This window comes from Sorex fumeus, unplaced genomic scaffold, assembly GCF_029834395.1.
Source record: "Sorex fumeus unplaced genomic scaffold, SorFum_2.1 ptg000063l, whole genome shotgun sequence".
NCBI lineage: Eukaryota > Metazoa > Chordata > Mammalia > Eulipotyphla > Soricidae > Sorex > Sorex fumeus.
In genome coordinates, this window is record NW_026606120.1 from 18298789 (window position 1) to 18322507 (window position 23719).

The 23719-nt window shown below is 45.4% G+C and overlaps 1 pseudogene; it reads right to left on the minus strand.

Annotated features, from left to right (window-relative positions):
* LOC130034937 (eukaryotic translation initiation factor 5B-like) overlaps nt 1-23719 on the minus strand; it is a 97250-nt pseudogene that overhangs the window by 65935 nt on the left and 7596 nt on the right.

Consider the following 23719-nt stretch of genomic DNA (forward strand, 5'->3'; position numbering starts at 1 on the left):
CCTTGCCTCTTTAAATACTACTTCAAATGTAAATTTTTTTTTCTCTATTAGAAAACAAAACCGAAGTTTGAGCTGGGGAAAATGTGCCAGCTGCTATGTAGAGAGCTCTGTTAACATCTTCCCTGGGGCAGCCCTGAACTCTAAAAAAAAATTAAGTTTCTCTTTTCATTCATGCAGAAATTACTTTATTTCAGCTGACACCTTGCAGCTGTGATATCAAAGGAGGTAGAAGTCGTAGGTTTGGACATCTGGGAAAGCTCCCTTTCACACACCCTTGAATGCATCCCAAAGATCTCAGTTCCCCAGGACCAGTGGGAAGGCTAGGAGGAGCAGAGACCCCCCACATAGCTATGACTGCATAGCTCCCCACCTACAACTTTCTCTCCTTCCCCAGAGCCTTCTGGTCTGAGCCAGTCTCAGATTGGATTCCAGACAGCCAAATGCACTACAATTGCATTCATAGTCAAGCTGGGTCTTCAAAGCATCTTGGAGATCTTCCCTCCTGCCTTACAAATACTGGCTGATTGAAATAGACAACTGAATGCTAGAACTCATATCAAACCGAGAACTGCACCATCAATGATAGCATTACCCTAAGAGTTTAACAAAGGAAAACAGAAGTTTTCCCCAGGGAGGAGGTGAAAAGTAAGACGCCCATATCCCAGAGGCACTGCCCACCTGCCCTGCCAATGGGGAAGGTATATCAATGACACTGCACAAGGTGATGTAATAAGCAAAGTCCCCACTGTGGATTTCTGTGCTTGTTCCCTGGGGAAGTCAGCTACTTGCAGCCTATCAACCTAAGGACATTAGTACCGGGGAGCAGGTGACAAATCACCCTCAGCTCATTACAGCTGGAATGCCTCAGCTGTCGGCTCCCACCTGCTCCTACTCCAGGGCTTGCCTGCATTCTGGAAGAGAAATGTTTCCTTTCCTGGCAATCCACAGGGATCGCTCATTCTGCAAACCTAGGCAACTGAGGAATTCTTCGTCACCTCATTAAAAAGACTGAAACAGTAAATCATACAGGTCACGGCAGCACAGAACAGCTATTCAAGTTGCTAACCCTCTCTTTCATGATTGAGGTAAAAAAAAAAACTTGGCTTGGAGAAGCTAAATATTTGTCACTAATTTAGGAACTAATTTGGGAATGGTAACTTAACCTCTATCCTTTTTTTGGTGGGAGGGGTAGGTGGGGATACGGGGGCAGGGAGGGGAAGAGTCACACCTAGCGGTGGTCAGGACTTATTTCTGGCTATGCACTCAGGGATCACTTCTGGTAAGTTCGGGGTACTACTATATGGAATTCTAGGGATAAAACCCAGGGGGACCATGTGCAAGGCAAGTGAGCTACACACTGTGCCATCACTCAGGCCCTCTCTCTACCCTTCTGATGCCAGTAAGGTCCCAGGTGATTTATGTGACATAGGGAGGAGAGATGAAGCAACCTTAAGAAGAAAATCTGCCATTTTCTTTCTCTCCTTCTCTCTCTCTCCTTCTCTCTCTCTCTCTCTGTATCTCTCTCTCTTTCTCTCTCTCTCTCTCTTTATTTCTTTTCCTTTTTGGGTCACACTTGGTGATACATAGGTGTTACTCCTGGCTCTGCACTCAGGAATTACTCCTGGCAGTGTTCAGGAGACCATATGGGATGCTGGGAATCGAACCCAAGTCGGCCACATGCAAGGCAAACTCCCTACCTGCTGTGCTATCGCTCCAGCCCCTGCCATTTTCTTTCTATTCACCTTGGCCACCTGGGGAAGGGCTGAAGAAATCTTGGACTGGGAGCCTGGCTCCTTCCAGCAAAGGGTCAGGGCTAGACCTTCCCTGGGGCCTTCAGGTCCTTCACCTTTTCCTCACATAAAAGAATTTCAGGAAGAGACAAGCAGCGAAGTTAAAATAGGTTTTATTTGAAAGTTTTGAGGAAAGTGGTCAGGGTTATGATGTAGGCAGGTAGACAGGGAAGGCCCCCTCCCAAGGCAATGAAGAATGGGGGTTTATGTGCGGCGTTAGGAGAAGAATGCTGCTTCTATGCCGATCACACGGGGTGGTCCGCGATTCCATGGCCAAACTCCCGGAGGGCCTTGAACAGCACCGAAAAGAAAGGGAGACCCAGGAAAGCTGGTACGAGTCCTGGTTTAAGCAGTCTCCTTGGCTAGCTACCCTCCTGTCAGTGTCGGCGTTCACCTTGGAGAAGATGACCATCAGCTCCCACCTGCTCTTGAGCAGCTGGGCATCCTCCTCAAATCCTTCTGTGTCCTTCCCCAGGTACACCTCCTGATGGAAGTCCCTGTTGAGGTGCCCATCCAGCTCAAGCTTCACCCCGTTCAGGTGGTCGGGGGGCAGGATCTTGTGCTCATCTCTGCTCGCTCAGTCCCGAGCAGAAGAGTGGTTGGCAGGCCGTGCAAAGGCACGCATCAGCAGCACGAGCCCCAGGAGTCAGAGGCAGCAAGGAAGTGGGCTGCCGAGCGGGGCCAGTCTGTACGCCATGGCCAGCTGGGCCCGACAGGAGCTGTGCACCTGCAGACCCCAGCAGACGGTAAGTGGCCCGGAGCTGCTGTCAGACAACACTGCTGACACTTCCGGAGAGACAGCTTTGCGGTAACCCCAACGCCCAGCCAACCCACTCAGTCCACCACCATCTTGTTTCCTGGCAGAGTAGTTGTCACCCTTTTGCTCTTGGTATCTGTTGGTCCCTGGGTCCTCAACCACTTTGTGAGCTTTGTTAGGGACTGAATTAACACCGTCCAGCTACTGTACTGAAATAACAGTATCAGATTTTACAGCCCCATGAGGAAGATTCCTCAGTATGAAGCAGAGAAAGGGAGGAATGTGAGGAACAGGTCTAGATAGCCTTTCCAGATCCTCTTTACAGGAACCCACATTGCAAAATAACTTGTTTTTCTGCCCCTGAGCAAGGAACTTGGATACAGGTGCCCCGAGTTGCAAGTCACCAGAAGGGTGGGGGTCAGACCAGATAACCAGATGTCTCTCACAAGACCCATGTCACGAGCCATGACTGACTGCCCTAAAAACCAGGACGTTCCTAAGCACTGACGCAAATGTGGACCTTTAAACTATAGGCTAAGGAGTGATGTACTTTTAAATGGATTGGTTAGGAAAGTACATGTTGTTACAAATCTATTCGTTATGAAATGCACGGACTCTGCTGTAAAGGACGGTGGAGGCCTATATAAGATCTCCTTTGAAGAAACTCAGGGTCTTGCCCAACCTGCTGGACTTGCGTGTTCGTGTAGGTGGCTCAACCCAGGCTAGCCAGTCTTACAATAAACCCTGCTTGCTGTTTGCAGCCTCTAGAGTCTCTTTGTCATTAAAGGGAGATTTCGATCCGCACCCTAACAAGGGGATATTGGGGAGAGACAGAGAGATAGAGAGACAGAAAGACAGAGACAGAGAGACAGAGGAGGTGGGGGGAGAAAGCACTCAGAGAGAATCTGAGCTTCTCCAGAGTGGAAAGGGAACCCCAGCACACTAATCCCAGTATTAGATATGAAAGTATGTCAGTCTACGTCTCAAGAGGGTAGATGTGGGCAGACACATGTGCTCAGGCACCACACATGGACACAAGCAGCACGTGGGCTCAGCAGCAGATGCATACACTTCCTTTTTCAAGTTGGTTTTTATAGGGTTTTCCCAACCTGCCCCATGTGGGGTTTTCTACCTAGGTGAGAGTCCACTGCTCGGGTAGAGTTGGAATTAGTACATGGTCTTTTTCCTGGCCTTTGTTCCTGCTGGAGCTTCTCTCAGTGGGATCCAGCCTTCTCTAGGTCTATGTTTTTACCTGGTAAAGGTTCTCTCTCTCTCTTTTTTTTTTTTTTTTTTGGCTTTTGGACTTTTTGGGTCACACCTGGTGATTCTCAGGGCTTACTCCTGGCTCTACATTTAGGAATCACTCCTGGCAGTGCTGGGGGATCACATGGAATGCCGAGGATCAACCTGGCTGGACATGCAGGGCAAATTCCCTACCCACTGTACAGATCTGCTCTGGACCCCAGGTAAAGGTCTTATCAGGCCTTAGTTCCTAAGTCTACAAGGTGAGTTTTTAGCAGCCTTGGGGCTATTGGTTTTATTACTTCCCAAGAATTCACTTCCATGGGGGCATCCTTCCCTCTCTATGTGCCTGTCTACTTCACTTCTGAGTGCTTGACAGGGACCCTCTCTCCATAATTAAAGTCAGATTAACAAAAGAAAAGACCTGGGACCTGCAAGATAGTACAGCAAGCAGGGTGCTTGCCTTGCATGCTGCTGACCCTGGTCCCATCCCCAGCACTACATAATGGTCCCCAAATCCTGCCAGGAATCATCCCTGCACACAGAGCTGGGAGTAAGCCCTGAGCACTGCCTGGTGTGGCCAGTGCCCCACCCCTATCACTTCCCCCCAAAAAGAAAGAAACAGACACTTAATAGCATGAATACCTCAGGAATATGGGGAGGGATGCAGGAAAATTGGATAACTTTTCATGATAACATGTCACTGAAAGAATCCATATTAGGGCATCAAATTTTTGTGTACTTTAGCTAACTTGCAACATTGCTTTCTGTAAAACTGCTTGGCTGCTTTGCACCTGGGGGAGAGGGGACTTGCAAAGTGAACAGGGCATAACTTCTTTCTACAAGATTCAGGTGTATTTACTGTCCCTGAAATGTATTGTCTCAGTAAAGCACCCTGCAGATTTGGGTAAAGGCTAACTCAGGATGCTGGTGGTTGGGGGAAATTGCCCTTTCCTGGAATGTATTGTCTCACTAAAGCACCCTGCAGACTTGGGTAACACAAAACGAGGATGGTCAAGGGAGATTACCTAAGGCTTAATGATTCCAGCTATAACCTTGCTTGTGCTGACAATCGATGTACGTAAATGCTGATCTTTGAATCTATAGGCTAAGGAATGAGGTACTTTTAAATGGATTGGTTAAGAAAGTATATGTTGTTACAAATCTATTGGCTATGAAATGCGCGGGCTTTGCTGTAACGGCCAGTGAAGGCCTATATAAGATCCCCTTTGAATAAGTTCGGGGCTCTCAGCCACTGCCCATTTTTGGGGTATGCTGCGGAGCCCCAGCATGCTGGTCTAAATAAACCCCGTTTTTACTCCTGCAGGAATTGTGTCTATCTGGTCTCTCCGCGCCTCCCAGGGCCAGGGAACTCCCGATCCCAACAGTCACCTCCTTAAATACCATCTTCAGCTAAAGACAAAATTAAGATACAGGGAAGGCCAGTATGGGAATTGATCTGGAAGAGAAGGTACATAAGGGTTAGATTATAGGCAGATTGGAGTCCTCTAGCCATTAATGAATCTGTTTTGTAGTTTAAAATCATCTTTCTTTTCCCAGTGCAGGGGAAGTACTGGGAAAAGTACTTTCCTAGTACACCTACAAACAAGATTTTGGACATAAATTTCATTCATGCACCCCCCCCCCCAAAAGCAACTTCTATTCTGTTTTCAGAGCATCTTTGGCTTCTGTGGATTCTCAAAATAAACCACTAGGGAAAGATGGCACAGTAGGGAAGGCATTTGCCTTGTATATGGCCAACTTGGATTGGTTCCCCAGCATCCCATATGGTCCCAGAGCACCGCCAAGAATGAACCCTGAGTACAGAGCCTGGGAACTACTGGGTGTGGCACAAAAACAGAAACCAAAAATCCACTGGAAATAGTTTCTATGCCAAGGAATGGTAAATGGAGGTATATTCTGCTTTCCTTCAGCAAGTTTTAATATCTAGGTAAAGATGGGCAACCTGATATAAGTTTCCAAATAACTATACATTTATTATCACCTAAAAATAAACAAAAATAAAACCCCTCTTATTTGACTGTATTGCATTGTAGAGTATTTAACTGATCTGGTATTTATTTATAGTTCAGTATTTCCTGGTAAAGACAGTAGTTTTAGGGGCTGGAGCGATAGTACAGCAGGTAGGGCATTTGCCTTGCACGCAGCCGATAGCAGCCGACCCAGGTTCAATTCCCGCATCCCATATGGTCCCCCGAGCACTGCCAGGAGTAATTCCTGAGTATAAAAGCCAGGAGTAAACTCTGTGCATTGCCAAGTGTGACCCAAAAAAGAAAAAAAAAAGACTGGTTTTAAGGGACACTGACCTTACATACACACAGAAGACACAGACACAGACACAGACACAGACACAGGCACACACACACACACACACACACACCTGTAATCTCCACATCAGGAAGAAATCACACTCTAGTAAGATGATCTACAATGCTTATTTCAAGTTACATTTATTTGCTAAATGAATTTTGCATTGGTGTATAACAGAAACCCATCCACGTTCATTTTAAAAGAGGAAGCCTCAGTTTACCCTTCCTAGGAGCTGGCCCATCCTACATTTTTTTTTACTTCCAGCAGATTCCTGTTTTATTTTGTTTTGTTTTTTTCTGATAAGTAGGGAGTTAACTATTGTTATTGTTATCATAAAATTCTGCCCCAGTGTTTAGGTTCACTTTGGGGGTGTGGGGTGGGGGGAGTGGAGTGTCAAAGATAATGGGAAACACCTAAGGCAAATGGCCAGACAAGGAGCTGTTAAATCCTTGCATCCTCTGCAACACTTACAAAGAGCTAATTTCCATTTAAAAGGGTCTACAGGAAAACCCTTATCTTTAACTTCCTTGCATTCCTGAAACACAAAGAATATCGGGAGGGAAACACAAAGACCCAGTTTTCCCATTTAAAAAAAAAAAAAACACAAAAAGAAAGTCATAGTTAATTTAGTTCTATATTAAATTCCTCCCCTTTTCCTTTTCCTTTTTCTTCTACTTTTCAATAAACACTTCTACTATCAAACTCCGGAGTCTGAGCATCTTTATTACTCAATATTTTCATTCTTAAAAGTGTTGAAGAACCTGAGAATCACAAACAGAGACCTGCCAACATGGCTTCTATATCATCTGCATCAACTTTAATGGTTTAACTGGTTTTACATTCCTGAATAAGGTAACATCCAAGCTGGTGAGGGATCTTACAGGAAGTTGCATAAAATGAAAGGGGTCTTATGGCTTGTTTTTGTTGTTGTTCATTTGTTTGTTTCTATGAAGCAAGATAGTTTTCATTGAAATTTATTTAGGGAGATATGAGAGGAGGGGAAAGTGAGAAGTGTGTGTGTGTGTTCAAGAGAGAACATAGTGTGTGTGGGGGCAGGCGGATAGCAATAGTACAGCGGATAGGGCTATTGCCTTGCACATGGCAGACCCGGTTTGATTCCCAGCATCCCATATGGTCCCTCCAGGAGTAATTACTGAGTGCAGAGCCAGACGTAACCCCTGAGCATCGTTGGGTGGGACCCAAAAAAGCAACAAAAGAGAGAGAGAGAGAGAGAGAGAGAGAGAGAGAGAGAGAGAGAGAGAGAGAACAAGAACACAGGATTCTCCAGAGTGAAAATAAGCAAACAAAGAAACAAGCAAGATAAGTGTTCAAGGGAAAACATGGGCTTGAGGAGCAAGCCCAAAATAGGTTTTCATTATTAGAGAAAGGGAAGCTACATAATTATTAGCAAAGAGAAGACTATTTTCAGCAAAAGACTTCCCTATCATGCAGCTTTCCTCACTAGTTGCTGCCCAGGAAACGTAGACATTGGTTAGTTTACACATTTGGGAAAGGCTGAAACTGAAACTCTAATTAGGTTAGTTGTTAAATCTTAGTGGGGACCTGGGGTGAATGACTATCCAGGGTCTATTCTTTTTTGGGTTTTACTTTAATAGAACTTATGAAAGCCAAAATGCAAACCATGTTGTGTTGAATTACTATTATAATTTCTTTTTTTCCCGTAAGTATTATCTAATGTCTACAAGGGTTTTTCAATACCCTAGCTTTGTGAGCTGCAGAGATTTCATATTCTCTTCCTACAGCCTTTCAAAGCTGACCTCAGTGCTTTTGATGTCGGTGGGCCCTATGGGTGACTTATGTGAAGCAGGAAGGAGAAAGATGGTCATTTCTCCCCATCTGCCTCTGCCACCTGGGACCCAGGGTTACTGGGTTCTTGTCTTGCCTAGCAGAAAGGAATTTCAGGAGTAGACAAGCAGTAAAATAAATAGATTTTATTTGGAGGATTTCAAGGTGTGGAGGGAGAAAAAGTGAGAGAGTAATGCGCTCAAGAGAGAATGTGGGCTTCTCCAAGGGCGGAGAGAGCCTCTACACACATCCGAGCATTGGATAGGAAAGTATAAAAGTGCACATCTCAAGAGGGAAGATGTCGGCAACTCACATGGGCACAAGCAGCACATGGGCTCGGGCAGCATATGGGCGCCCTTCCTTTGTTCAAGGTGGCTTTTATGGGGTTTCTCCAATCAGGCCCCATGTGGGGCTTCTTCCTAGGTAAAAGTCTGTTGCTAAGGAGGTTACCAGGCAGGTTGCAAGTGGTGATGGTCTTCTTTGGGCTGAATCACTAAAGTTAATCAGGGAGAGGTCCGAGGGTATTCGAGGAATTTCTTTCACGGGGAGGGGTCCAATCTCCTCAGGGTCCATTGCTGCTCAAGGTCTTATCCATATCCACAAAGTGGATCAGCCTTAGAATTTTCCTCCCAGAAGTTTTGTTGACCAAGTTTCATTACTGAGGGCCTTTCCCTACCTACCTGCCTACATTACTTTGAAACCATAACAGTATCTGCCATAGTTCCTTTATTTTTAAAAGTGTCTCAAGTAGCTCTCAGAAGGTTGAAGTGGTTCCAAAATCCCACATTATCTGGTAAAGAATGATCCTTGTTTTTGAACATCCATGTGATTGTAAATGGATTTTTTTTTCCTTAAGGAAAATTTGTTGCCTCTGTACTGGGGTGGGGGTGGAAACACCATGTCAATATTTGTACCAACAGCACTGAGAGAATAATGGCCTTAATTGTTTAATTCATTTATTTACATTATTGGCCATTTCTGACAGTGGATTTTACAAGGAATTTCAGTATACTCTTCCCTGACTTATGTTCATTAATCAACCAGCTCCTACCAACTGCTTTCTGCAAGGTTTACTCAGACAAAATGGTACCTGGAACTGTGAATTTCCATGGAAAAAGTATGAGCACACAGGGAACTCAAGCGATTGGTGGCCAAGAACCATTCCCCTGGCCAGTCCACAGAGACAGACGACAAAGGACTGGGTGTTAGAGTGGGGAGTCGACCACCCCTCAAGGACAGAGAAGAGAGCCAATAATGCAAATCACATCACTGTCACTGTCATCCCATTGTTTATCGATTTCCTTGAGCAGGCACCAGTAATGTCTCCATTCGTCCTAATCCTAAAATTTTAGCAAGTGCCACATTGGAGGATCTTTCAGGGTCAGGAGAATGAGACCCGTCATTGTGATGTAGGCAGGTAGATAGGGAAAGGCCCTTTGCAATGAAACAATGTTTCATGAAAGAAGAATTCTGGGAATGATCCACCTTGCAGATACAGAAAACAAAGCCCTGATAAGACCATCCCCAGAACCTGAAGATATGGGTCTCCTCCTCATGAAATTCTTTTTTTTTTTTTCCGAAAATCTTCGAACCTCCCTTTCAATCCTGTTAACTCCAGTGATCCAGCCCAAAGAAGACAATCACCACTCCCATCCTCCCTGGTAACCTCCTTAGCAACGGACTTTTACTTGGGAAGAAGCCCCACGTGGGGGCAGGTTGGAGAAACCCTATAAAGGCCACCTTGAACAAAGGAAGCGCACACATATGCTGCCCGAGCCCATGTACTGCTTGCGCCCAAGTGGCTGAGCACATGAGGGCTGAGCACATGTGTCGCCCGTATCTCCCTTCTTGAGATGTGTACTTTCATGCTTTCATGTCTAATGCTAGGATGTGTGCAGGGGCTCTTTCTCTGCCCTTGGAGAAGCCTGTGTTCTCTCTTGAGTATGTTTCTTTCTCTCTCTCTCCCCTCCCCCCTGCACCTAAAAATCCTCCAAATAAAATCTATTTGTTTCACTGCTTGTCTACTCCTGAAATTCCTTTCTGCGAGGCAAGAACCCAGTAACCCTGGGTCCCTGGTGGCAGAGGCGGGTGGGGAGAAAGTGACCGTGTTTCTCCTCCCCGCTTCACATAAGTCACCCGTGGGGCCCACCGACATCAATTGTTACTGGGTTTTGGCATACAAATATGCCACGGGGAACTTGCCAGACTCTGCTGTGTGGGCAGGATACTCTCAATAGCCTGCCAGGTTCTCTGAGAGCGAGAACTAGACAATAAGCTTATGGGAGCCGGGTTTTATAGTCTCTGGGTCTTGGCCGTTGACGGAATTACACTGCGCCTGGGGCAGTTGGTGGGTATAATGCCCAACTACTGGAAGATGGGGGATCTGGGTGGAAGAGGCCCAGTCCCGATGAGAGCAGGCTTGGAGATCTCAGCCCCAGGTCCTGCACAACTGGGTTCCTCTGCCGGTTCTTTCATGCGTGAGGCTCGTTCGAGCATGTGGAGAGTGGTCTTAAGCATGACTGGGGCTGGTTCTGGAGGTCTTCAGCTGCCGGGCTCTGCTCGAGATGAGGAGGGAAACTCAACCCGCCCCCCTCCAAGGGGCCCCGGTGAGGATAGCCAGGTGCGAGAGCAGGAGACTCTGCTTGAGCAAATCACATAGCGAGGTTTATTGTTCCAGCTAACTGGGGTCCAAGTACCCGCCCAACACAGCAGGTTTCAACAAGGACCCCAAGCACTAGGTTCCATAAGTTCTTATACTTTCATTTTGGCAAGTCAGCATTACTTAGCAAATTTCTCTCTATTAGAGAAATTTACAAATTTACTCTCTAATAGAGAGTAAAAATACTCTCTATTACCTACAGTGTAGCACTGTAGCACTGTCCTCCTGTTGTTCATTGATTTTCTCAAGCAGGCCCAGTAATGTCTCCATTGTGAGATTTGTTGTTACTGTGTTTGGCATATCGAATTCATCACAGGTAGCTTACCAGGCTTTGCCCTGCGGGCGAGATACTCTCATAGCTTGCAGGACTCCCCGAGAGGGGCAGAGGAATCGAACTCAGGTCCACTGGGCTGGCCGCACACAAGGCAAACGCCCTACCACTGTGCTATGGCTCCAGCCCACCTACCAAGTACACGTATATTTTTTTGTTGTTGTTGTGGCCCGTAACATCCGGCTGCAACATCCAGCCCAGCTTACTGACAGTCACATTCCAGAGACCTAATCTTATTCCAGGGATGTAATCTTTGACGAAGGCATCTGGTTTTGGGATGGAGCAATAGCACAGCAGGTAGGGGGTTTGCCTTGCACACTGACTGACCCGGATTTAATTCCCAGCATCCCATACGGTCCCCTGAGCACTGCTAGGTGTAATTCCTGAGTGCAGAGCCAGGAGAAATCCCTGTGCATCGCTGGGTGTGACCCAAAAAGAAAAAAAAAATCTGTTTTTTCTGCTTTCTTGTTCCTGGAAGAGGCCTAAGTTACTCAGAGTCTGTCATGGCAGTTCTCTGGCTAAGTGGGTCCTAACACGGGGGAACGGAGTAACTGGGCCCAGGCTCCAGGCTCCAGGCTGGTCGGTAGATAGTTTATTTCTCTCTCCTCCCCATCATAGTCCAATCTCTTCCCTTACGGTGCATAGTCGTAGTTTTGGTCATAGTCCTGGTCATCAGAGTTCCATCATCCTAGTCTACTCGTAGACCTCAAAGTCCTCTAACTCATTACACTTTCTTCCTCGTTTTAGTCTCAGAGTCCTCTACTTCCAGTCATCTAGTCCTCCTTCTTGTCCTCTCTTACCCCTTAAAGAATAGTTATATAAAAATCATGAAGGGTGGGGTACACATAGGTGGGGTTGAACATTGTCATAACAACAATCACAATCACAAATCATCCTGTTATTCGTCGATTGCCTCAAGCAGGCCCCAGTAATGTCTCCTTCATACTAGCCCTGAGATTGTATTCAAGGCTCTTTAGGAGAATGAGACCCATCATTGTTACTGGTATTTGGCATATTGGGTATGCCACGGGGAGTTTGCCAGACTCTGCCGTGTGGACAGGCTACATTCAGTAACCTGCCAGTTTGTCCAAAGTAGGAATGAGATAATAAGATGTCATAAAAAGATGTCACACGGCTGGTTTTTATAGTCTCCGAGTCTTGGCCGTTGATGGGATTACACGGCGCCAGGGGGCCAGTTGGTGGGTGTGACCCCCGCCTACTGGAATTTGGAGGATCTGGGTGGAGGATGCTCAGCCCAAATCCGAGTAGGCTTGGAGATCTCGGCCCCGGAACCCGCGTGACTTTGTCCCTCTGCCAGTACCTTCAGGTGTGCGGAGAGTGGTCTCAGCATGGTGGTGGCTGGTCCTGGAGGTCTTTGGCTGCCGGAGTCCTGGTCAGGGCGGGGAGGAAAGCTCAACCCGCTCCCCTCCAAGGAGTCCCGGTGAGGACAGCCAGGCGCGGGGGCAGGAGACTGCACTGTTCTCTTCCGGGAGCTGGTTTTTGTAGTCTCTGAGTCTTGGCCGTTGATGGGATTCTAAAAGGACATTGCTAAAAAAAAAAAAAAAAAACATTCAAATGACATAAAGGAAAGAGAAAAGCAATATAGGATGATTAGTTGCCACGCCGTCAACGGTGTCGCCCGCGTAGCAACCTGCTAAGGTGACCTGGGCCTGGCCCAGGCCCCGCGGGAAAGGGAGGTTCGCGACCTTTGGGTCTATGCCTCCGGCGCCCCCTTTTTCTTATCCTGCTTTGTGTGCTTCTGTGGCACTTTGGTATGTGGCTCTTCTGCATCCCGGATGGAGTTTATAATGGTTGCCTGCCAATTTTACTTATAAGTTAGGTATTTAGAATTAATAGGTAGAAGCTTTGTGGTTATAGTTTGCTTTTAATCATTGTGAAATCTGTAGGAAACTAAGGAGATGTTAGGTTCGACAAAGGTCAGGAGTCATAGTGAAACCAAACAATAACAGGAGCCAGAAAAACCGCCAAATATTGTGGCTGAAACAATTAGATCCTTAGCATACAGTACAGCCCTTAATTTCAAGCAAGGGCGCCTAACATTAAAAGAAAACAATAAGTTACCGTATGAGAGAATGAGGGACATTGTGAAACCTCTATCCCCCCATACAAAAACTGGTCTAAGCACATACATCCTGGAGTTTATTAACAGAAAAACAAAGTGTTGCAAACCAATATATGGGAAGGTCCGAGACCCTTCCTGGATTGTGATGTGTGGTTAAGACCCTGTCAGATGAAAACATAAGTTGCTGAAGAAAAACTATGATAAAGAACTCTGTAGAAAGGGGAACCATGGTTAGACATTAAATCCTGTGTAATCACTGTAAAGAATTCATAGGTAAATGTTTTGTCCTAATTTGAAGCAGGAAGTATATTAAGAAAGTGTTTTTGTCCCTTGATATTTTTTGGAATATGTCACCAATAAGTAACCACGATATGATGTAATGTCCGATTGTATTCTGGCCCTTTGTTCTATGATGTTGCCTTGACTGTATAAAAAAGGAACTCTGTGCTCAGTAAAATCGCAGCAGCACTCAACCTCACTTGTGTTGGTGTCTGTCTGTCATCGCCGAATCTCCTGCTTTCCTGTAAACCTTCTCCCACGTTCCCTCAGCCTGGTGGTTCCCGACCGAGCCAGTCTGCGGCAATTAGTTCTTGATGAAATTGGGTATGCCTCAGGGGCACTGTTGTGGGAGTAACTCAATAAGGCTTAGCTCCCTCCAGGAGGAGCAAGGACAACCCAATGTTATCCAACATGGAACAAAATGATTACCGGCCACATTCCTGGAACCAGAGATCACAGTGCCCCCAGCATAGAAGATAGGACTTATGGCCCACCTGGTGTCAGGAGACCACCAGGCTGCATTCCATGCTTCTTCACCATCGATCCCCTACAGATAATGGGAATCAGACCAACTGCACCAGTTCCACTAGTCTTGGTTCCCTTTTCCCACCAAAGAAGACTTAAAAGCCCCCTTAGTCTTTCCCAGGACACAGCTCTATCCCAGCCTTACCTGAGGTTCATAGAGTCTGCCGGGGAGCAACACTGCCCTCCCCAGTAAACTTCTTCTATTTCCTTCACTTTACTGTCTCTGTCTGTGTCAGGTGAGATTATGGACCTATCACTTTCCTGTCTCTTTACAAAAAAAAAAAAAGTTTTAAAAAGTAGAGGAACAGGGGCTGGAGCAATAGTACAAGTGGCTAGGACATTTGCCTTGCACACATCTTACCCAGGTGTGATTCCCACACCCCATAAGTTCCCCCACCCACCCACCTCCAGCCTGCTAGGAGTGATTCTTGAGCGCAAAGCCAGGGGTAAGCTCTAAGCACCACCAGGACCCAAAAACATAAACAAACAAACAAACAAACAAACAAATCAAAAATAGATTAATTGTAAGTCTTAACTTACAGGGCACAGCTCTACCCCAGCTTTACCTGAGGTAAGGAACTGGGTCTATCTAGATATGTTTTGGGGAGATTGACCCAATCTCCCCAAATTGACCCAATTTCATCTATGTCAGAGAAAAGAACTCACTCAGGAGAACAAAGAATGATAGTGACAGAAGTTCGATTAAGTAAGGAAAGTAAGTACTGCAGAGACAAGGGGACCCTGTAATGTACATTGGAAGAAAAACATTATCTGGATCCTAAACTAACCCAAAGGAATCAAAAAGCCTTTGAGACATAGGACCTAACTAAGAAGCCAGGAAAACTACCTGACCACCAGGTCTGACCTAAAAAGCAAAACAACAACAACAACAAATGGAAGGAAAGAAGCAAGGAAGGAGGGAGAGAATGGGAGGAGGGAGAAAAGGAGGGAGGAAGGAAAGGATAAAGGGAGAAAGGAAGGAAGGGAGGGAGAAAGGGGAGGAAGGAAGGAAGGAAGGAAGGAAGGAAGGAAGGAAGGAAGGAAGGAAGGAAGGAAGGAAGGAAGGGTAAAAAAACCTCTGGAGGGGCGGCCAGGGAGTGGCCCCGATGGCTCTTCCCCTGGCTAACCCAGGTTCTAGGTGGGCCTGGGCCACTCCCCCAGCCAGGGCAGCCGGGGCCCTGGGGCAGAAAGTGGAGGAAGTGAGGGCCAAGCCAGTTGATTGATCAGATGCCAGTCCATTCTCCCCATGCGCCTGCCCCAGTCTCTCTGAGCCTCCCATTCTAGTTTCCACTGCTCCTCATTCCCATCTCCTGTCTCTCCCGCTGATCTCTCCGTGCTCCATCTCGCAGCCTGGGCTCTCTCTCTCCACGTGCCTGCTCCTGTATTCCTCTACATTCTTCTCTCTGTCCCCTGTGCTTGCCTCTCTGCAATCTATCTTGCCTCCCTGCTCTCTCCTGCCTCCAGCTCTCTTATCTCCAACTCCCCCGCACTCTGGGCTGACACTGCACCCAGTCAGGTAGCAAAATTAACATAAGAAAGCCCTTCCTGAGGGCCACCTAATAGGTATTCTAAAGCCCTTCCTGACTGCCCCAGGCAAAATACCTTTTTTTCCTCCTTTTTTCTCCTTTCCTCAGTCTAAGAACTATCAACATCTTAATACTAGTTATTTTTGTATGGACACAGTAAGAGATACCACTAAGGCCTGTAGGGCAGCTCTCCTGGGAACATCTTGCCACAGACTCAGACTACAGTGCTCAGGCCAGATTAATCATTCCTAACCCTAGCAGGGTCCAAATCTACTTATTACTTTTTGGATCATGACAGCATTTGTCCATGACCAAGCTCTTAACTGATAGTTAAGCATTATGGTGCTTTGGCCAGGCCCATCTCGATGCCAGGGCAGCACATAGCTTACTGCTTGCCCTGGTTCCATTCAGGCCCTTGTTGGGACCCTGCTTTTGGGGGCGTTAGGAAGTAAAGGCAACTGAGGCTTAGGTGAGAGAACAGATGCCCAGGAGGGAAATATTGCTGAGAGTCACATTACAAAAGCATGTCTTCTTCTGTCCATACAAAAAGGACATTGCTCTGAATAAACTATGCAAAGGACTTAGGGAGAAGAGAAAAACAATATTTACAAGTCAACAGAGCACAAAGAAAGAAGTTACAAATAAACACAGAGGAATGGGAGCACTGTGATGGGAGCAACCCAATATACCTAAACTACCTGAGGCTATGCAGGAAGGACAAAACTGTGTTATCTTACAGGAAGGAAGGAAGATAGGAAAGAAAATAGGAAGGAAGATAGGGATGGGCCCCATGGCAATGGACCCACCTTGTAGACCAATAACTGGGCCTGATAAGATCTTCACCTGATGACAGCACAAACCCAGAGAAGTCTGAAATACCCTCCTAGAGAAGAGAGACTCCAGAAGGAACAAAAGCCAGGGAAAGGAAACCATCAATTAATCCTAACTCTAGCCCCCTGGCAATGATTCTTATGTAAGTAGACAGCCCTACTTAGGCAGGTTGGGAAAACCCTATAGAAACCAACTTGATTTTCCTGACAGCTGCATATTATTCCACTGTGTAGATTTGCCATAGTTTCTTTATCCATTCCATCTCTTCTTGGGCACTCGGTTGTTTCCAGATTCTGGCTGTGGTGAACAGTGTTGCAATGAACATAGGGATGCAGATGGTGTTTCTGCTGTGTTTTGGGGCCCCCAGGGTATATTCCCAGAAGTGGTATTTCTGGGTCAAATGTGAGCTCAATTTCTAGTTTTTTGAGAAACATCAAGATTGTTTTCCAAAAAAGGCTGGACCAGTCAGCGTTCCCACCAACAGTGAGGGAGAATCCCCTTCTCCCCACATCCATTGCTTTTATTCTTTTGGATGTGTGCGATTCTCTATGGTGTGAGATAATTTGTCTATAAATGGATGGACACGGAGAGTATCATACTGAGTGAAATGAGTCAGAAAGAAAGGGACAGATATAGAATGACTGCATTCATTTGTGGTAATATATATATGAAGAAGAAGAAAAACCACCACCTATTATGACAATTACAGCTGCGAATTATCACTCTGGACAAGATCCAAGGGTTAAAAGTAGGTAAGGGTGGGGCCGGAGCAATAGCACAGTGGGTAGGGCATTTGCCTTGCACCCGGACGACCCCCCGGATTTGATCTCCGGCATTCCATATGGTCCCCTGAGCACTGCCAGGAGTAATTTCTAAGTGCAAAGCCAGGAATAACCTCTGAGCATTTCTGGGTGTGACCCAAAAAGGAAAATACATACATAAATAAATGTAGGCAAGGTATAGTCTGGATAACCTTTCAATATCAATATTGCAAACCACAATGCAATATATATATATATAGAGAGAGAGAGAGAGAGAGAGAAAAGCACCTGCCAAAGAGGCAAGCAAGGGGGTGGGGTTGGGGGTGATGGGAAGGAATCTGGGGATACTGATGCTGGGAAATGTACATTGCTGGAGGGATGGGTGTTGGAATACTATATGACTGAAATTTAATCATGAATGGCTTTGTAATACTCTAAAAAAAATAACAAAATTTTTCTTTTAAAAAGCCAACTTGAACAAAGGAAGCGTGCACATGTGTTATCTGTGTTCATGTGTCATGGCCAAGCACATGTGGTACCTAAGCACATGTATCACCTACATCTCCCCTCTTGAGATGTGTACTTTCTTACTCTCCTATCAAATTCTGGGATGTGTACTAGGGCACTCTCCTCCTTTGGAGAAGCCCACTTTCTCTCTTGGGTGCCTTTCTCTCTCTCTCTCTCTCTCTCTCTCTCTCTCTCTCTCTCTTTCTTTCTCCTTCTCCCTCTTCCCCTTCCTCAAAATCTCCAAGTAAAATCTGTTTTTACTTCACTGCTCATCTCTTCCTGAAGTACTTTTCTTTGAGAAAGGCAAAGAAAGGCCTGGGCAAGTCCTAGGACTGACTTTACTTTCCTGCAAAGAGCAATTCTTTGCTCCAACCTGAGTTCAGGGCTCCCCAAGAAATCAGATGGTGGAGATCAACTCCCATGTCACACAAGTGGACATCGAGTGTGGCTGGCAAGACTCAGGATCTGTGCCATGCAGGGGCTCATCACAGACTTTGTAAGTCCTAGATGGTGGCATGTTAGGGCGCGGATCATGATCTCCCTTTAACGACAAAGAGACTCCAGAGACTGCAAACAGCAAGCAAGGTTTATTGTAAGACTGGCTAGCCAGGGTCAAGCCACCTACACAGACATGCAGGTCAGTTAGGTGAGGCAAGACCCTGAACTTCTTCAAAGGGGATCTTATATAGGCCTTCACTAGCCGTTACAGCAAAGCCCGCGCATTACATAGCCAATAGATTTGTAACAACATATGCTTTCTTAACCAATCCAATTAAGGGTATATCACTTCTTAGCCTATAGTTTAAAGATCAGCATTTTGCGTCGGTGCTTAGGAACTGACAGGTTTTTAAGGCAGTCCTGGGTCTTGCAACATGGGTCTTGTGAGAGACATCCGGTTATCTGGTCTGACCCCCACCCTTCGAGTACCTGTATCTGAATTCCTTGGTCAAGGGCAGAAAAACCAGCTATTTTGCAGTGCAGGCTCCTATAAAGCGGATCTGAAAAAGTTTATCTAGACCTGTTCCTTGAAAAACAAGTTATTTTGCAATGCAGGTTCCTATTAAGCTAAGCTAAATTAATTCTGGTGGTAGTCCATTTTGGGCCTGTCCCTCACAGGCAAAGGTGGATTAGGAGAAAGTGACTGTCTTTCTTCTCTCTGCTTCCCTAAAGAGACCCCTGGCATCAGAAGAAAGGAGAGAATTGATTAGAACTAGGGATAGCTCTATGGTGGAACACATGCCTTGAATGTGGAAGTCTAGGTTTGATCCCCAGAACCAAAATAAGGAAAAAGGAGTTTACTAGTGTTAACTGGTTTAAATTCTCCTAGACTATATATATAATTGGTTACTGATTCCCTAAAGAAAATAACTGATTCCATCTCCTAGGCAAAATTTCATAATCATAAATTCTCAAATAATTATTTGCTTGATTTTTTTTAACAATTGCTTTGGTCTAGTTCAAGGAGACACATATTACAATATATCTGGTATGGTTCCTTGACTCCATTTCAAAAAGGACTTCACAGATTTTAACTTTTCACACACTCGATGAATGTCAGCTATAATTACTTAGCCACAGGAAGACCTGTTGTCACAGAAGCTGCAACCTTCAACTTGAGAGGACACCATTATGACCTAAATGTGGATAAGAACATTTCTCTCTTGCTGAAGAAACAACAAACTTTGTTTTGTCAGACAGAAAGTCACACATAGGGGCCTGACTGATAATATAGTGAGTAGGGCGCTTGCCTTGAATGCAACCCACTGAGTTTGATTCTCAGCAACCACTATGTCTTCTTGATGTTGGTGGGCCCCACGGGTGACTTATGTGAAGCTGGGAGGAGAAACACTGTCACTTTCTCCCCACCTGCCTCTGCCACCTGGGACCCAGGGTTACTGGGTTCTTGTCTTGCCTCGCAGAAAGGAATTTCAGGAGTAGACAAGCAGTGAAACAAATAGATTTTATTTGGAAGATTTTTGGAGAGGGAGGGGCAGAGAGAGAGAGAGAGAGAGAGAGAGAGAGAGAGACAGAGAGACAGAGAGACAGAGAGACAGAGAGAGAGAGATGAAAGCATGAAAATACACATCTCAAGAGGGGAGATGCGGGCGACACATGTGCTCGGGCACCACATGTGCTCAACCACATGGGCGTAAGCACATATGGGCTCAGGCAGCATATGCGCTGCCCTTCCTTTGTTCAAGGTGGCCTTTATAGGGTTTCTCCAACCTGCTCCCACGTGGGGCTTCTTCCCAGGTAAAAGTCCGTTGCTAAGGAGGTTACCAGGGAGGATGGGAGTGGTGATGGTCTTCTTTGAAATTCCTTTCCTGGCCTTTTGTTCCTGCAGGAGCTTCTTTGGGCCTGTTGCTGGAGCCAGGTGAGGGTCTTATTAAGCCTTAGTTCCTGTTTTCCTATTTTCTGCAGGGCTGGCTTTTGTCATTGCCTCGGGAGGGGGCCTTCCCTGTCTACCTGCCAACTTCATTCTGAACACTTCTAGGAGTGATCCCTGTGTGCAGAGCCAGGAGTAAGCCCTGACCAATGCTGAGTGGCTCCAAAACAAAAGAAAGTCACGGATAAAGAATATATCACACAAGTATCACCTCCAGAGGAGGTATGAAGAAAAAGAAAGTTGGAAAGGCCACAGTGAGATGTATTTGATCTGAAATAGAAAATCCCAAGATCAGAAAGCCTGTCATTGAGAAAATTAATAATTAATAATATCAGGAAGTTTCCTGATAAATTCTGCATAAGCAGCCTGAAAATCACATTTTCCTCTTTCATCTGAGACCAAACATCTGAGAAGTAGAATCAAAAAAGCAAATAATCATGGGGCCAGAGTGATAGTACAGCAGTAGGGAGTTTGCCTGGCACATGACCAACCCTGGTTTAATTCCCCAGCACATTCTATGGTCCTCTAAGCCCTGACAGGAGTGATCCCTAAGCTCAGAGCTAAGAGTCAACCCTGAGTACTGCAGTGTGTAGCCCCAAAACAAAAACAAAGAAAAACAAAATGGCAAAGAATCCTAATGTCCCCCAGTGGAAACAATATGGAGAAACGTCTACATTTCTCCATCCTCAAATCCCTTCTAGTGTAAGAGAAAACAGGTCCAGCCTAAGTGTGCTAGTAGAGGTAACTTTATCCTGTCTCTCACAGTTGTATTTCTTATCTTCTCTCACTTTCCTTTGGCTCTTGTCCCGCTCTCAATCTTAAAGAATATTCTTGAACATTGCGTATTTCATGTTGAACCAGGTCAAGGTATGGACGGAGGAGGGAGAAGGGCAACAATAGACCCTCTGAGAACCCTCCGGGAGCTTATCGTCCCCAAGAATGTCCCTTATCCTCCCCCAGAGCCAACACTGGGTCCTCTGAAAAGATTCCTGAGACTTATCAGACTCCTTTCTTTCACTGACCCATTTCCACAACTCTCTGCTGACTTTCCCACGAACCCAACATAACCTGTGGACCCCAGCCTAGAAGCAAGATGGAGGGAACAAGTCTGCTGTCTTGATCACACCACTGAAAAAACCTGTGTTTTGCCCACCGACTCTTGTCTCTTGAATATTAGCCTTCAAGCTGTGAGCACTTGGACTTGAGTTCTCAAACACCAAAAGGAATTAAGAGCTGGACCCAAAATTAGGACAGTAAATTTCTCTAATACAAGCTACTGAGAATACAATTTCCCTTAACCCACTAGAGCCAATGCCACTGTAAGCATGGGGCCTAGACTACACTAAATAAACTTTAAAATACGCCTTACAAGAAGATAGGTTGATAGGTTGGATGGAGGAGTGGGAGGGAACCTGCAGGTTACTGGTGGAGGGATATGGGCATGTGGTGGGACTGGAGTTGGAATATTGTATGCCTGAAACTCTAGGGTCAACAATTTTATAAGTGACAGTGACTGAATTTTAAATTTCCTTTTAAATAATAATATTTCCCTCATCTTTTTCTTCCCCCCAAAAGACTATTAGGCTGAAGAGATAGTACAGGGATTAAGGTACTTACTCTGCCTGTGGTTGATCCCTGCTTAATGCCTAGCACTATGTATGGTCTCCCAGCACCAACAGGAATGATGCCTGAGCACAGAGTCAGGAGTAAGCTCTGAAAATTTTCAAATGTGATACAAAAACAAAACAAAAAAATAACAAGTAAACAAATCAAAAAAGATTATGTAAACTGGAGAGATAATTGAATAGATAGACCCTTGTTTTGCACGTAGCTGACCTGGGCTTGTTCTCCTGCACACTATATTGTTCCCAACCCCCGCTGGAAGTATCCCCAAGTGCAGAGCCAAGAGTAAATCCTAGCATGATGAGGTGAAGCCTCCTCCCCCCTAATTTTTTTTTTTAGAAAACTATATAAGGATGATAGTATGTATGTCAAAACTTTATGTCCCAGAGGACCAGCCCATAAGAGTTTATTAATCAGCCTGGTACTCACCAGCCTTCAGACTGGCCATTTCTATAACAGATTTTTTTGTCCACCTATATAAGCTGTTCTTGTGAATATGTGAGCAAGATTATTCTCTAAGATAAAAGTCTGCTATCTTCCAACCTGCTGACTTGTTGCTAATAAAGCTCTTCCTCTACCCATTATCTTGCCTCTCAATTGATTAACCTCAAAAAGCAGCAATTGAACTGGACTTCCATGGTTTCATAAGGACAGAGAAAATAATTTGTACAGAAATTTCCAGTGTAAAAATAGCCAGTATTCCAGATAAGGAAATATTATTCAGCTCTGAAAAGAAATGAGTTATGAAGTCAGGAAAAGTTGTAAAGGAAATGTGCATGCATTTCACTAAATGAAAGAAGCTAATCTGTAAGATTGCACAGCATATGATTCTCACTCTCTGAGGTTCTGGAAAAGGCATAATTATGGCAATAGTAAAAGATCAGTGATTGCCAAGCATTGAAAGCCGGATGTAGTCATGAATACATTATGCATGGAGTGGGAGGGCATTGTTAGGATAGTGGAGCGGCACTGTATGATAGTACACTGCTAGATCCATGTCATCAGACATTTGTCCAACCAAGAGTGACCTTTGATATAAACCATGGACTTTGGTGCATAGAAGGAAATGTTCTAAGCTCATCAGTTGTAACAAATGTCCTCCTCGACAGGTAATATTAATAGTAGAAGAGGTTTGCATAGGGAAGGTTCACAAAAGAAGATATCTGGGAAATCTCTATTTTGTAATGAACCTAAAGCAACTCAAAATCAATAAAGCCTGCTGCAAAAACAAACACATGTACTAAAGATGTAGAACTGCATGGCAAAGCAATCTGCTCCAGAGTTCTGACTTATTGGTTTTTGTTTTTGGTTTGGGGGCCATACTCAGCAGTCAGTGCTCAGGGCTTACTCCTGGCTCTCACTCATGAATCACTCACTCATGGCAAACTTGAGAGACCATATGGGATGCCAGGGATTGAACCCAGGTTGGATACATGAAAGGGAAGCTCCTTACCCATTGTAGTGTTGCTCCAGCCCCAATCTGCTCAAAGTTTTAAGAAAATTGTTTCTTTATCACAAAATATTCCCTTAAAACTAGTATTTAAAACATGCTAGGGAGTGGGAAGACAGTACAGGGATGAGAGACTTACACCACTCAGCGTTAATCTATCACTGCCAGGACTGATCCTTGAGCACAGAGCTAATAGTGAACCCTGAGCACCATAAGATGTGGCCCCCAAACAAAAACAAACAAAATAGCTACATCTACATGTCCCTATGTTTTTTTTTTATTAGTGAAGCACCATGGGGTACAGTTGTAGATTTACAAATCTTTGTGCTTGGGTTTCGATTATACAATGATCAAATACCCATCCCTCCACCAGTACCCTTTTTCCACCACCATGGATAATGTCCCCCCATCCCCCCTCCCACCCTGCCTCTGTGGCAGGGCATTCCCCTTTGTTCTCTCTCTCCTTTTGGGTGTTGTGGTCTGTAAAAGAGGCACTGAGTGGCAAACATGTTCAGTCCATAGTCTGCTCTCAACATGCATCTCCCCTCCTGGGAGGATCCTCCAAACACCCTTTATTTGGTGCTCCCTTCTCTATCTGAACTGCCCTTTCCCCTAGAATACCCGGCACATGCCCCTATGTTTGAACCCCAATACACCATTACCTCTGCCCCAGCACTTCCATGTCTGTCTCCCATAATAATAGTGATAAGGAATATTATTCACACTGAAGATAGTGGCCCTGGGACCAAATCCAGGTGCAGGTACTGGCACCTCAAACGTCAATTACTCAAGAGACAAGAGTGGTTTCAAAAACACAACTGGTTTATTCAGA